At 43.7% G+C, this 14,074-nt stretch overlaps 1 protein-coding gene across 6 annotated transcripts in view; it reads right to left on the reverse strand.

The window, feature by feature from the left end:
- Window positions 1-14,074, reverse strand: part of LOC148015699 (CAAX amino terminal protease family protein) — a 118,742-nt gene that overhangs the window by 48,782 nt on the left and 55,886 nt on the right. The gene's annotated exons all lie outside the window — the stretch shown is intronic.

The raw sequence follows: 14,074 nt of genomic DNA on the forward strand, positions 1-14,074 counted from the left end.
AGATGATGTTGGAAGAAACAATTAAGCACAAAAACACAAAACTTAGCCATAACTAACCAAAAACGTTTGAGGCCTAGACTATCAATTGTCAACAGTGAAGGAACAAATTACACAACGATTTATGCAGGAAAGAGCCGGGAAGAAGAAAAATATCCCACCCTACGGTAGCTTATAGTTCTTTAATCTGCATTCCTTTCCCCTCCTACTGTGTAATCTGCTGCTGCCATCCCACCAAGTCCCCCCTTTCTCCTTCCCCCCCATCTTTACTATGGCCCTCCACTCAGACAAACTCCTCTCCCTTTTGGCCAGACCATCTCCTCTCCCTCTCATCCTCGCTATCTCCTCTCCATCTCAAATACTTACCCGTGGAAATCTATGCCAGACACACCCCCAGAACAAGATAAACTAATAACATTATAATGACAAGTACAACACACAATACAACAGAAAGATTTCACAAGAAGGTGTAGTTGGAAGAAACAATTAAACACAAAAACACAAAATTTAGTCATAACTAACCAAATTTCATTAACATTTGAGGTCTACCACTATTGATTGTCAACAGTGGAGAAACAAATCACATGACTATTTATGCAAGAAAGAGCCTGGAAGAAGAAAAATATCTCACCCTAAGGTGGCTTCTAGTTCCTGGTTTGTTTACAAACTTTACGATGCCAGACCTGAGAACTTTGAGAAGTGGAAGAGATCTTCAATCTGCTTTCCTTTCCCCTCCTACTGGGAATCTGCTGCTGCCATCCCACTAAGTCTCCTCTTCCTTCTTACTCCCCATCTTCTACCATGGTCCTCCCTGCAAACTATCTCTCCTCCCTTTTGGCCAAACCATCTCCTCTCCCTCTCATCCCTACTATCTCCTCTCTATCTCAAATACTCACACAACCCCCTCGGCACACCACCCCCCCCCCCCCCCCCCCGGTAAGGATATGGGCTTTGTAGCTATACCATGGCGTAGGAGCCAGAAACACCCATATAGGGAGTAGTTGTGACTCTGAGCTCAGCTTGGCTTCCACTCTACGTGTGATTCCCTATACTCAATGGTGAACCCTCATGTGCGGCGTCACGAGGGTGTAGTCGTGAGATGTGTCTCAATGTTGTATCTTTCGATATCATGAATACAAAGATTCCTTATTGATCTATCTTGTGTGCCATTCCACTATGCCTTTTTGTGCCTCATAATAGGTTTTACCGTGAAGCCCCGTGAAGGTCTGTAACACTTGGTATCAGAGCAACTCTAGCACAAAGTATACTAGCTAAAAAGGGGAGCAGGCTCACGAATGTGGAGGAGATCCTACCATAACACGTCGTGCAACTCGACGTGATGACCCCGACATGACACAACCCCTACACAACACAATGTGACATGACCCCAACATGACACGACATGACACGACACGACACGACGCCCCAGGTCGCAATGCCCTACTGGGCGAGTTTTTTGCTAGAAATTGGAAGAGAACCTAATGTGACAACAAAGTTGAGAGAGAGCCGTGGCATGATAGGAAGGCGTGGCATTCCATTCAAAATATCTTGGAAAGAGCTGAGGCTGTGGGAGGACACTTTCTTTGAAGAGCAAGATGAACTATGTCACTAGCTCAAAATCACATACAAGAAGAAAGAGCTACGGCTCAAAATGATCGAGCAAACAAAGAAAACCATCAAGATGCTAATGAAGACCCAACAAGGAGCAGATGTGCTGGATAATCTTGAAGAGAAGGCTGAAGAGTTGGACAAAGACCTGGAAGAGGTTGACTACCAGTTGATCATGGTGCGAGAGAGAGCCAAACTATAGCAAGTGAAGACGGCCCGAGACCTCGACACGGAGCTACAAGAGAAAATCATGCTAAGGTAGGATTGGGAGACTGCCTCTAGATCTGAAGAAGCCAAAGAGAGGGCCGAACCATACTTGAAGCAGATACGGGCTGAAAGAGTCTAAGAGCTTAAGAATGGAGCAAAGCCAGCCAAAGAAGAACCAATGAGCCAAGAGAAGCAGAAACAAGTGAAAGAAGAAAAGAAATATGGTCGAACAAAGATGAAGATGAAGAAAAGAGGGAGGATGAGCTCAACACTGATCCTGGAACACCTCGCCCCTAAGAAGAAGCCAACGGCTACTACCCCGACTACTACCCAAAAGGCTACCTTGAGGATCAATACTTCGACCACGAATACCCTCCTAAAGGAGATGGGTACTACACCCTTCCATTGACTACCACCCGGAAGGAGAATACCTCTACACCGACTACCCCTATTCTAAAGAATGCCAAACCAAAGAAGTTCCAAAAGAGGAAGAAATGATGGAATATTATGTGAAGGGAGAAGGATGGAAAATGGATGTGAGTTCAAAGATAGAAAGTATTATGATGGAGTTAGGATACAGAAAAGAAGAGAAAGCAAGGTGGACATGTCAGAGGGATGAACCACTGTACCCACAAGTTGCAGCCCAGTGGGTTGAAGAACCAGTGATAGAAAAAGAAAAGGGGAAGGATGAGCTCGATCTTGATCTTGGAACACCTCTACCCATTGAGATTGAGGGTGAGGCAAGGTTGACACCCTCCTGTGATGTACGGAATGTCTCCGATGAAAAAGTAGATGAAGAGATAGAGTTAGAAGATGAGAATGGAAGGACGAAAGCACTTGGGGCAGGGCATCTACTATATGAAACCAACACTTCTACTTTAGTTGATGATACAAGTAAAGAAAAAGAAAAGAGAGAGGAGTTAGAAGAGAATAAAGAAGAAGAGGGGGAAGGTGAGCTCAGCCTAGATCTTGGAATACCTCGACCTTGACAACCTCAACAACAAGAATCAACAAAACCCTCACAGTTCAATGATGATAGGCTAGAAAAATAGTTGAAGCAGAGAATCATGAAAATATGGGATGAGATAAGAAGAAGTTTCAAGGAGAGTGTTGCTACTACAAGTAGAAAGGACATGCAATCATAAATTTTCGTGTCAAAGTGGTGTGTTCTCTTGTGTTTCTTGTTTTATTGATGGATTCTATGAAGATGTTGAAGATTATGGTTGATTCTATCATATCCGTTGGAGATATCTACTATGATGCTGCCTGAAGATTTGTTATTTTTCTTGTTGTGGTTCTCAAAAGAATAAAATAAAAGCTTATTGATGTTACAAGATAGATTTTCTTGCACTAGAAACCCCTTTTCCTTGGTGTTCCTCTTGGCGCTCCATATTTTTGGAGCGCAGCCGAGGAAACTTGCCATAAACAAGCATCAGAATAGGCTGAAAATGAAAGAAATGGCATTACCAAGAAGAGGAAAATTCAATGGATGCTTACAAAGTTCCTTCTTCCACTGAAGAGTTAGAGATTCTTATTGAGATTTGTTAGATGGAGCCATAGAGAAGATCAAGAAAAAGAGAAGAAAAGAGATAGAAGAACAAGTAGAGTTAGCTAGGAAAAAGCTAGAACAAGAAAAAAAGCTATACCATGATAGGAGAAAACAAGTAGAAGAAAACAATAAGAAGAAAGTAAGAAAAAGATGAAGAAAACAAGTTGAAGAAACAAATATGGAGAGCCAGGAAGCCAAAGGAAGAAGATAGGCTAGAGCAAGACGAGCAAGAAAAGATAGATCAAGGCAAGAAGGCCAAAGAAAAAAAGATAGGAAACAAGAGGGAGAAATAAGAGCAAAAGATAAAGAAGCAAGAGAATGAGAATGAGACGAAGAAGACGACGAAACCAAACGCCAAGAAACGGAGGCAGGCCAATAGAGCCAAGATGAGAGATGAAAATGAAGATGCCTCCAAAACCCCCCAAACTCAACTCATGGCTAAGGATGAAGCAACCCCAGCTTTTGATCCAATGCCACATCCCATCCCAACCAAATTAGATCAAAGTAAGAACCAAGTGCACTTCAGCAATGGAGTCATTGGCTATGCCTTTGAGCCCGAAGAGGTAAACCCTAATAAGCTTGAAAGGAAGGAGTCAGAGGACAAAGCCTTAAAGAAGGGAGAGCATGAGGGAGTGCTCGCAATATCCTCCAACCAAGGTAACTTAGTGCCATGGAAGGGAACCTTGCTAGTTGAGCCTTGGAGAACTCTCCAACTCACTCTTAAGGCGAATGTCTTTGGTCTATGGAACCCGTTGGGACCATACTCAATGCTAACAAAGATTGAGATCTCGACATTCAGGCTGCAAGCAATGCAAGGAGTTGTTATCCCAATCCTATGGATCCGTAATACACCAAGCACCACATGGGCTTCACCCCAAGAACTTCAAGGATACCTCTACTTCCGCAAACCAAAATCCCGTCTAAGCGTGATGACTTAGTCCATTCCCCGCCAAGAATCTCAACTCCAAACGAGACTAAGAAGAGCCAAAGAGGTGCCATGCAACAAGACCGCACCTTTCGTGCGAGAAGGCAAGTTGAACTAACTAGCTTGTCTAAGTATAAAGCAAGCAAGAAAGATCTTGCAAAGAGGCCAAAGAAAACAATCCAAGTACTTGACTTGGCGATGAGGGTGAAGCATCTTGGCAAACGAACCAAGAGACCCAAGTCCCAAAGGCCCAAGGTGACGGCACGAAGAAAGAGAGGCTCAGCGCCAGGAGCAACTCAATGGACTGCCTTCCTTAAGGCATGGCACAACATGGCAACAACCGCGCCACCACGCCTTGACCCCAACAGCGCGACAGCTTGGGATCGCGCCTACAAAGCTTGGCATGCAAAGCCATAAGCACCAAGCCACCTCAAGTTAGGACTATGAAGTCTCCACTCCTCAAATGTAATTGAGTCGAGGGTGGACTCCAATGCAAAAACAATAGAAGAACTAAGTCTAGATGGGTAGACCCTAGCCAGCTTGATAGCATAAGCTCAGTTAAGACCCCCAATTCGTAGTGGGGCAGATACTGACCAGCTTGATAGAAAAGACTGCGTTAAGACCCCACTAAGGAGTCAGTCCTAGATCGACAGGCACTGACCAGCTTGATAGTATAAGTTGTGTTAAGACCCCGGAACGAGTCAAGAAACCACCCTTAATTGTTGAGGGCAACAATTCATTCAGTGAGGATGAGTATAAGGGTATGGGCTTTGTAGCTATACCATGCCGTACGAGCCAGAAACACCTATATAGGGAGTAGTAGTGACTCTGAGCTCAGCTTAGTTTCCGCTCTACGTGTGATTCCCTATACTCAGTGGTGAACCCTCATATGTGCGGCATTACGAGGGTGTAATCCTGAGATGTGCCTCAATGTTGTATCTTTCAATATCATGAATACAAAGATTCCTTATTGATATATCTTGTGTGCCATTTCACTGTGCCTTTTTGTGCCTCATGACAGGTTTTACCATGAAGTCCCGTGAAAGTCAATGTAAGGGTATGGGCTTTGTAGCTATACCATGGCATAGGAGCCAAAAACTATATAAGGAGCAGTTGTGACTCTGAGCTCAGCTTGGTTTCCACTCTACCTGTGAATCCCTATACTCAGTGGTGAACCCTCATATGTGTGGCGTCACGAGGGTGTAGTCCTGAGATATGCCTCAATGTTGTATCTTTCGATATCATGAATACAAAGATTCCTTATTGATATATCTTGTGTGCCATTCCACTATGCCTTTTTGTGCCTCATGACAAGTTTTACCATGAAGTCCTGTGAAGGTCCATAACACAACCCCCCCCTTGCAGGGCCACCAGGGGCCCCTCAAAGAAAATAAAATGAATAAAAAATATCAAAACAAAAATCTGCTATACCTCGTGTGGCCCATTCTTCCGCCATCTTCTCATACTCCATGCCTCTATCCCCCCCCCCCCCCCCACCCACCCTGCTCCTCTCTTTTTTTTCTACCAGCAATGCATTCTTCTGTTGCTTCCTCTTTTTGTGCTTTCATGATCACACAAAAACCACGTCTAATCCAGCCTCCAAGCAGCTCTGACTTGACCCCACCATCAACTTTTACCAAGCAAACTGAACCAGCAAAAAATGGCTGTCATCAAAGACTAAGACAGAGTGGGCTTTGGTTGTATTCTCAGCACAGCTTCAGGACTGATTGCAAGCTTCCCTAGTCATATAGACATGCCACATAATTGAGCCTGCTCACCTGCAATAAAGAATTTTCATGGTCTGCTTGTCAAAAGCAGCACACGCCTTGCTATAAACAATATAGCATAATCCTTGCTTACTCTCTCTTAAGACTGTGCCCAGCTCTATTTTGGTCGCGTCCATTTCACTCCTTATAGTTACATGCTTTAGTCATGTCGTATATGTCATCATTGTGCATCGTTATCATCTCATTAATATCGACTATCAGATTCCCCCTAGTTCAGTCATCAGTTTCATCTTGTTCATTGTTTTTTTCTTTTTGGTTGTTTGGGGGGGTGGGTTGCAATCCATTATGCTTCCTATGCTCACATATTTTTTGCCGCTTTTGCCTTGGATTACCTCCACCTTGAGGGTTCTTACTGAGCACATTCACTTTATGCTATGGAAAAAGGACACTTTACATGTAGGTATCTTGTGGATCCCTTGGAGCCATGCTTGCACTCATAAAAGTATGGGTGGTGGGGCTATTTTGGATGCACACACCCACATGGTTACTCTTTGGTGGTCTCTCTTTCATACCCTCTGCACTATATATGTTTGTGCCCTTTGGCACAGAAAACTTGGTCACTATTATCTACTATTTGGCAAGATGTGATTGGTGCATCATTGTGCCCCTTTGATTGGGTCTTTGGTCAGCCCAAATACCCTTCTCTAGCACAACCACATATGAAGTTTCTGTTTCCGTTCCTCCATTTTTGGGGCTGCTAGCACAATTGGACATCTCAGAATGCTTTTGTTTTGGATTCCGCATCAGGGGTGCAAACTCACCTCAACAAGTTGAAAGGTCTTCTACATTGGCAACCTGACCAAGATGTGGTTGGCACATCACTGCACCCCTTTGATTGGGTCTTTGGTCAGCCCAAATACCCTTCTCTGGCACAACCACATATGAAGATTCTATTTCCATTGCTCGATTTTAGGGGCTGTTGGCACAACTGGACGGCTTGGAATGCTTTTGTTTTTGATTCCGCATCTGAGGTGCAAACTCACCTGAGCAAGTTGCAAGGTCTTATACATTGGCACCTTAATCTTATTCAGTACACTGATCTCCTTTCCAAGGAGGACTTGGGTACGGCAATCTCTAATGCTTCTTTGCCATGACTTTTGTACTCTTTTGGTTATCTGATCTTCTGCAAATCGAGTTTTGTACAGGTGTAGCCCTGGGACTCAGACCCACAGAAGAACGGGGCATGCAGTCCTGTAAACAGACATGCTTATCTAGGAATTTAGACAGGCATGCAGATCAGTGTGCAGGCCTAGCTAGGCAGACCTGCAGGCAAGAGAGACATGCAGAGAAAGTTCTTGATTTGACTGATGCTGATGGAGTCACCTGCAGACAGACATTCATAACCAGACCAGTGGGCAGCAATGGACAGACGTTCACAGCCAGACCAGTGGGCAGCAACAGGCGAGTGTCTATGGCAGATCTGGACACGTCTTTTATTGATCAAGCAGTGGCATCTTTGGGTACTTACCCATATAAAGAAGAAATGACACAGCATATTGATTCTGAGCCGGTTGACTGCTCCTATGCATGGATCCAATGGGTTGTCTTTGCAAGCACCTCAGATGTTATCTTATACCCAAGCTGCTAATCATTCAGATGAAAGGAATCACAAGAGTTAGATTGGGAACATTTGCTGGAACTTGCAAACTCTTTGCTTGGGGAATATGTGGAACACAAACAAAATAATCTTTGGAACTTTGATGAAGATGTTATTGACATGTATGTGGACACAAAGAATGTCTTGACATTGGTTTCCTCTTTTCATGAAAGACGTGTTATCTTGTTTTTCACAGACAGAATTCCCATGTTGTTATGGATTAAGTAGTGGCTGCATGCCATTTTGCAAGCAGAATGTGTGGAGGAAATTTTTGCGGGTCCTAGAGGATTTTATGAGGTCATGCTACAATCTACTCATCATCCTAAAGCTCCCCTTGTTTTTTGACAGGTAATTGTTCCTTCTCAGCCAATGGCCCCAAGCACATGAAGCCGATCTAAGGCCATAAAGGGCTTTCTTCAACTTGCACACCTATCCATCAAATGAGGCAAAGCCAAGAGACTGTTCAACATAGATCTCCTTCTTCAAATCACCATTTAGGAAGGCAGACTTCACATCAAGCTAATAAACTAGCCACGCCTATGGCTGGCTAAGGTAAGAATGGCTCTAATGGCAGTCATCTGAGTTGCAGATGCAAAGGTACCATGGAAATTCACCCCTGGCTGGTGCTATGCGAAGCTCTTTGCAACAAGCCATGCCTTGTGCTTATCCAGAGTGCCATCATTGTGATATTTAGTCTTTAAGACCCATTTAACACCAATCACCTTCCTACTACGCACAAGATCCCGAGTGTCATTTTGCTCAATAGCACCCAACTCCTACTCCATAGCCTTCTTCGAATGTTGTGACTGCAAAGCCTCCTTCACTGAGGTGGGCTCCCTATCCTGCATCACACGGGTCATCAAATAGTAGTTAGTACAAACAAGCTCGGTGGACTGTGCTTGGTTCCTCCAAGAACGCCACAAACCATCTTGTAGCTACCTCTCCTCAAGGACTCCCTTAATCCCTAAATCACGTAGTGTATCTCAAGCCCAATGAGGAGGAGGTCGATACTCCCCTCGCCACTCTCCATCTTGCCAAGGTCTATGGAATATCCACTAGGGCTGACTCAATGGGTGAATCTAGTAGTGAAGCAATCTCCTCCTTGTTAGGAATAAAGGCCTCGTGCCTTTTAAATGTGCTCAGGTGTGAACACACCCTTAGCACTTGTACTTACCCATATATATCTATCTAAAAACCTAAAGGTACACTATCGTCATTGTACCTACAAACGGGCTCACTCTCGACTCTGCTCTATCTCACTCTCTGTCTCTCACTACACATAACAACTGTCTGTCCCGATCTCCGTGCCTAACCTGTCACTACAAATTGGTATCAGAGCCCAGATGCTCAACACTCCATCAGTCTTGCAAGAGTCAACGGCAGAGTCCGAGTTGCAAGTTGGGCTGCAGACATCGTGGACGACAGGACTCACGAAGTTCAAGTCAACGGATTGTTGGACGGGGTGCGACAGGTCGTGAATAGGCGAGAGTCGCCAGTCGGACAGAGTAGGCAATGGCAGCTGACGAAACGAGCTGACCAACGTGGCGACGACCAACAGGGACTGACGGGAGTGTTAGATGCAAGCATAACGGGCAGGCAACTGGTCGAGGGTCCAGCGTGGACCACGACGCCAGCGAGCTTTGCTGACAGGCGACCACGCAACTGTCAACTTGCAGACAGACAACAGGGGGAGTTGCATAACGGAGGGGCTCCACGATTGACTCGCACGTGACGGGCGACGGGGGGGGACTGCATGAGTGACGGACGTCACGCAGCCGCATGGACCACGGGCAGTCAACGCCCGTTTTTTCTTTAAATTGAAATCAGAAAATTTCAATAAGATTTACTTCCCTTCTTCCGGATGTTCACGTGAGCAAGCACAGAGCCCAAATCTATGCAACATTTTCTCTTTGGGGGTTTCCCAAATTTGTGCCCGACACACACTGCAATGTTCTCTGAACCAGAAATTGCAGACATTGAATGTGCAGACCTCAGATTTTTTTTTTTTTGGATTCTCAAATGCAAGTGACATTTTTTCTTGAATGAGTCAATTTCACTGAAATCTGTGCAATCTTGGCCCGAAAATTTGGGGCTTTTCCCGGATTTGGGGATTGTGATGCAGGACAAGCAAATATGTCTCAAAAATTGCAGGAATTTGTGACATTTTGTCCCCGACATTTGGGGCTTTTCATGTACATGCACAAACTGGGCTGAAATTTACCCAATTTCTCAACATTGATGCACATTGGACCCCGTGCAATTTGGGGGTTTTGCTGAAGTTTCTCTATTTTGGCAAAATTGGCATGTTCTATGCATGACAAAGAAAATGCAAATGTGTGCTTGATGTTTTGAGCACAAAATTTTGGGGCTTTTGACCATTCGTGTCAAATTTTATGCCTGTGGGTACATATACAACAGAAATTGCAGCTGAAATTTTGGGATTTCTCATGTAATGTGATGCATATGCCCTTGGAACAGCTGTAATCAGTTGTGGAATGTTGTAGCACATGGTTTGGTGCTTTTGAAAATTTAATTACAGACTTGAAATCTATGCTTTTGCATGGTCATTTATTGTTGATTGGTACTTGTTTGTACCTTGTTCACTTGGGTGACAGTTTTGGGCCTACATTTGCTGTTTTTTTGTCACATTTGGGCTGAAAATCATGGCTGGCAGCAATGACAGCGGTAATCTGATCCACATAAAGAAGCTTGAAGGCGCACATAACTTTGCAGTTTGGCAAAAGCAGTGCTACAATATCCTGTTGCAAAAGAAGCACGCAAAGCTGATCAAAACCAAAGGGGCAAAGCCTGCAGACATGGAACAGGACAATTGGGATGAGTTAAATGAGCTTGCAGGCTCAACCATAGAGCTATCGATTTCTGATGCCTTCCTGTTCAACATTGAAGGTTTGGATTCTGCATATGCTATATGGACTAGACTGGAAGAGCTGTATGCACAAAAGAGTGCTGCAAGCAAAGTGTATTGGATTTGCGTATGAAAAAACTTATGGATTTGCGTATGAAAAAGGGTACAACAATGTCTACTCACTTGAGTAAGTTTAACTCCATTTTCAGCCAACTGGTTGCCTTGAAGCTCATGATTGATGAGGAATTTAAGGCTACTCTCTTGCTTTGCACTTTACCAAACAGGTGGGAAACATTCAGGACTGCTATGAGCAATTCTAATGTAATTCTCTTGTATGCTGATGTAGAGAGTGCTCTACTTATGGAAGAGATGAATCAACAGAACAATGCATCCAGTAAGTCTTCCAGTGCTTTGCATACTAAAGGCAGATCACAGCAAAAGGGTAAATATGATAGCAAGGGACGCAGTAAATCACGTGGCAAAGATATTGAATGTCATCATTGTGGCAAGAAGGGTCACTTTAAACGTGATTGCTACAAATGGAAGAAAGAGAAAGGAAAAGGCAACAAGACAAATGATAGCAAGGAAGAGAAGAAGGACAATCAGCCTAAGAAGAGCAGTGTAAAAATTGAAGAGGTGAATGTAGTCACTCATGACAGTGACAGTGGGAGTGATGTACTCTTTGTCTCTTCACACTTTGGTGCACAAGCTTTACTTGCAAATACAGATGATGACATGCATACCTGGATTCTCGATTCAGGTGCTTCTTTTCATGTCACTCCTCATCGTGAGTGGTTCTCCGCCTATATAGAGGGTCGATATGTCATCCATCTTGGGGACGACTATACATATGAGATTACAGGTATTGGCAGTGTGCAGTTACAGTTTCAACATGGCTCTTCTTTACACTTCAGCATGTACAGCATGTAGCTCAGCTCAAGAAAAGCTTGATTAGCACAGGGCAACTAGATGATGATGGTTTTCATACCACCTTTGGTAATGGAAAATGAAAGATCTGTAAGGGATCTAGGGTTATTGCCAGAGGTTGCAAGAGTGATACTTTGTATCCACTTCAAATATCTAGTGTGCGTGACCATGTTGTTGCCGTGACCGAGTAACCAAGTGTTTCTTTGTGGCATGGCCGGTTGGGACACGAGTCAAACAGGAATCAAAGTGCTTTCTCATTTGGGTTACTTGCCTTATCTTTGTTATGCTGATTTCGAGTATTGTGATCATTGTATTTATGACAAACATGCACAGACGTCTCACAAAAAGTCTCTTTCTTTGAGATCTTCTCCTCTAGAGTTAGTACATTCAGATGTATGTCAAATGCCAGGATTATCTTTAGGGGGAAAGAAATATTTTGTCACCTTTGTCGATAATGCTACACGGAAGGTATGGGTTTATCCTATTCATAGCAAGGATGAACTGCTTAACATGTTTAAAAAATTCTTGAAATTGGCTGAAAATCAAAATAGATAAGACACTTAAGTGTCTTCGCTTTGACAATGGTAGGGAATATGTGTCCAAGGCCTTTCAGGCATTTTGTGACAGCAAAGGGATAAAGAGGAAGCTCACTGCCCCTCATAATCCGCCCCAAAATGAAGTTGCAGAGCGTATGAATCAGACCATACAGGATAAGGTCCATATGATGTTTTCTCATGCTGCATTACCCCATGGTTTTTAGGCAAAGGCTATTATGACAGCCATTCACTTAATTAATCGGTCACCAAACAGGTCTTCGGGGGGAAGAGTTCCCCAAGAAGCGTGGTCGGGCAAGCCACCTTCATATGCTCATCTGAAAGTATTCGGCTACAAGGCTTTTGTGCACATTCGTAAAGAAAAACGCAGCAAACTTGAGCCAAAGTCCTGTAAATGTATTTTCCTAGGATATGGTGACGAGGGTGAAATGGGGTATAGATTATGGGATCTCGAGAAAAGGAGCAACAATGACATTATCTTCCAGAAAGATCGCATACACAAACAGCCTGAAAAGTCTGAGGAGGTCCGTAGGGTTGTATTCGGGAAAGAAGTACCTTTCGGACAGCAAAATGTGCTCGTTGTATAGCAACAAATACCTACTGTAAATGAACCTGTAAATGCAGGAAACGATGCTAGAAATGATCAGCCAGCTATTGACCATGAAAATGAGCCATTACATGGGCAGGAACAGCCAGGACAGCAAGCTGTTAAAGCTAATTTGCAGGCTGAAATGCCAGGACAGCACGCTGAAAATGGAAATTTGCAGAAACATCCAGCAAACAATGACCATTGGGTTAGGAGATCGTCTAGGGCTACTAGACAACCTGACAGATTTGTTCCTGGAGCAAATAATGTGGCTGATTATGTCATGTTGACAGACTATGGTGAACCGTCTTGCTTCAAGGAAGCAATGGACAAACAGGAAAGCAAGAAATGGTATAAAGCCATGCTGTCAGAGATGGAATCTCTTGAAAAAAATGACACTTCGGACTTGGTGCAATTACCTAAAGGGCAGAAAACCCTTCCATGCAAATGGGTTTACAAGATGAAGGTCACTTCTAGTTCCTCACCAAAGTACAAAGCAAGATTGGTTGCAAAGGGGTACAAGCAAGAGCATGGAATTGACTTTGATGAGATTTTCTCTCCTGTAGTCAAGATGACTACATTGAGAACCATTTTGGGCTTGGTTGCAGTTGAGGATATGGAGCTCATACAGATGGATGTAAAGACTGCGTTTTTACATGGTGATCTGCATGAAGACATATATATGTAGCAGCCTGAAGGGTTTGTTGAACAAGAGAAAGAAAAAATGGTATGTAAACTCAAAAGGAGTTTGTATGGGTTGAAACAAGCACCAAGAGAATGGTATCATAAGTTCGATACATTCATGCAATCCCAAGGCTTTCGTAGAAGTCAAGTGGATCACTGCTTGTACACCAAGAAGGCAACATATGGCAGCCTGATTATCTTGGTTTTGTATGTTGATGACATGCTAATTGCAGGCAGGGATACTCATGCCTTGGATTCATTGAAGCAAAGTCTTCATAGCAGCTTTGACATGAAGGATCTTGGTGATGCAAATCACATTCTTAGCATGCGAATACTCAGAGATAGATCGAAAGGCTTACTCTATCTATCTCAACAGGAGTATATCTCCAAAGTTTTGCAGCGTTTTAATATGGAGGGGGAGAAAACAATTGGGGTTCCATTGCCTCCATATGTGAAACTTAGTACAGAGGACAACCCTACATCTGATGATGAAAAGGCTGAAATGGCCAAGATACCATATGCTTCAGCTGTTGGCAGTTTGATGTATGCTATGGTTGCTACATGTCCTGATATTACCTTTGCAATGGGAGTGGTTAGCAGATATATGGCAACCCTTGGCAAGAAGCATTGGAATGTAGTGAAAGGTATTATGAGATACCTCAAAGGCACAAAGGAGTTGTGCATCTGCTTTGGAAAGCAGAAGGCGTCCATTGTTGGCTTTACGGATGCAGACTATGCTGGTCATGCGGACTACAAGAAGTCCACTTCTGGGTATGTGTTTACTTTC

The sequence above is a fragment of the Lygodium microphyllum genome, chromosome 24 (genome assembly GCF_053477565.2).
Source record: "Lygodium microphyllum isolate KBCC chromosome 24, Lygodium_microphyllum_v1.1.10, whole genome shotgun sequence".
In the NCBI taxonomy this organism is placed as follows: Eukaryota; Viridiplantae; Streptophyta; class Polypodiopsida; order Schizaeales; family Lygodiaceae; genus Lygodium; species Lygodium microphyllum.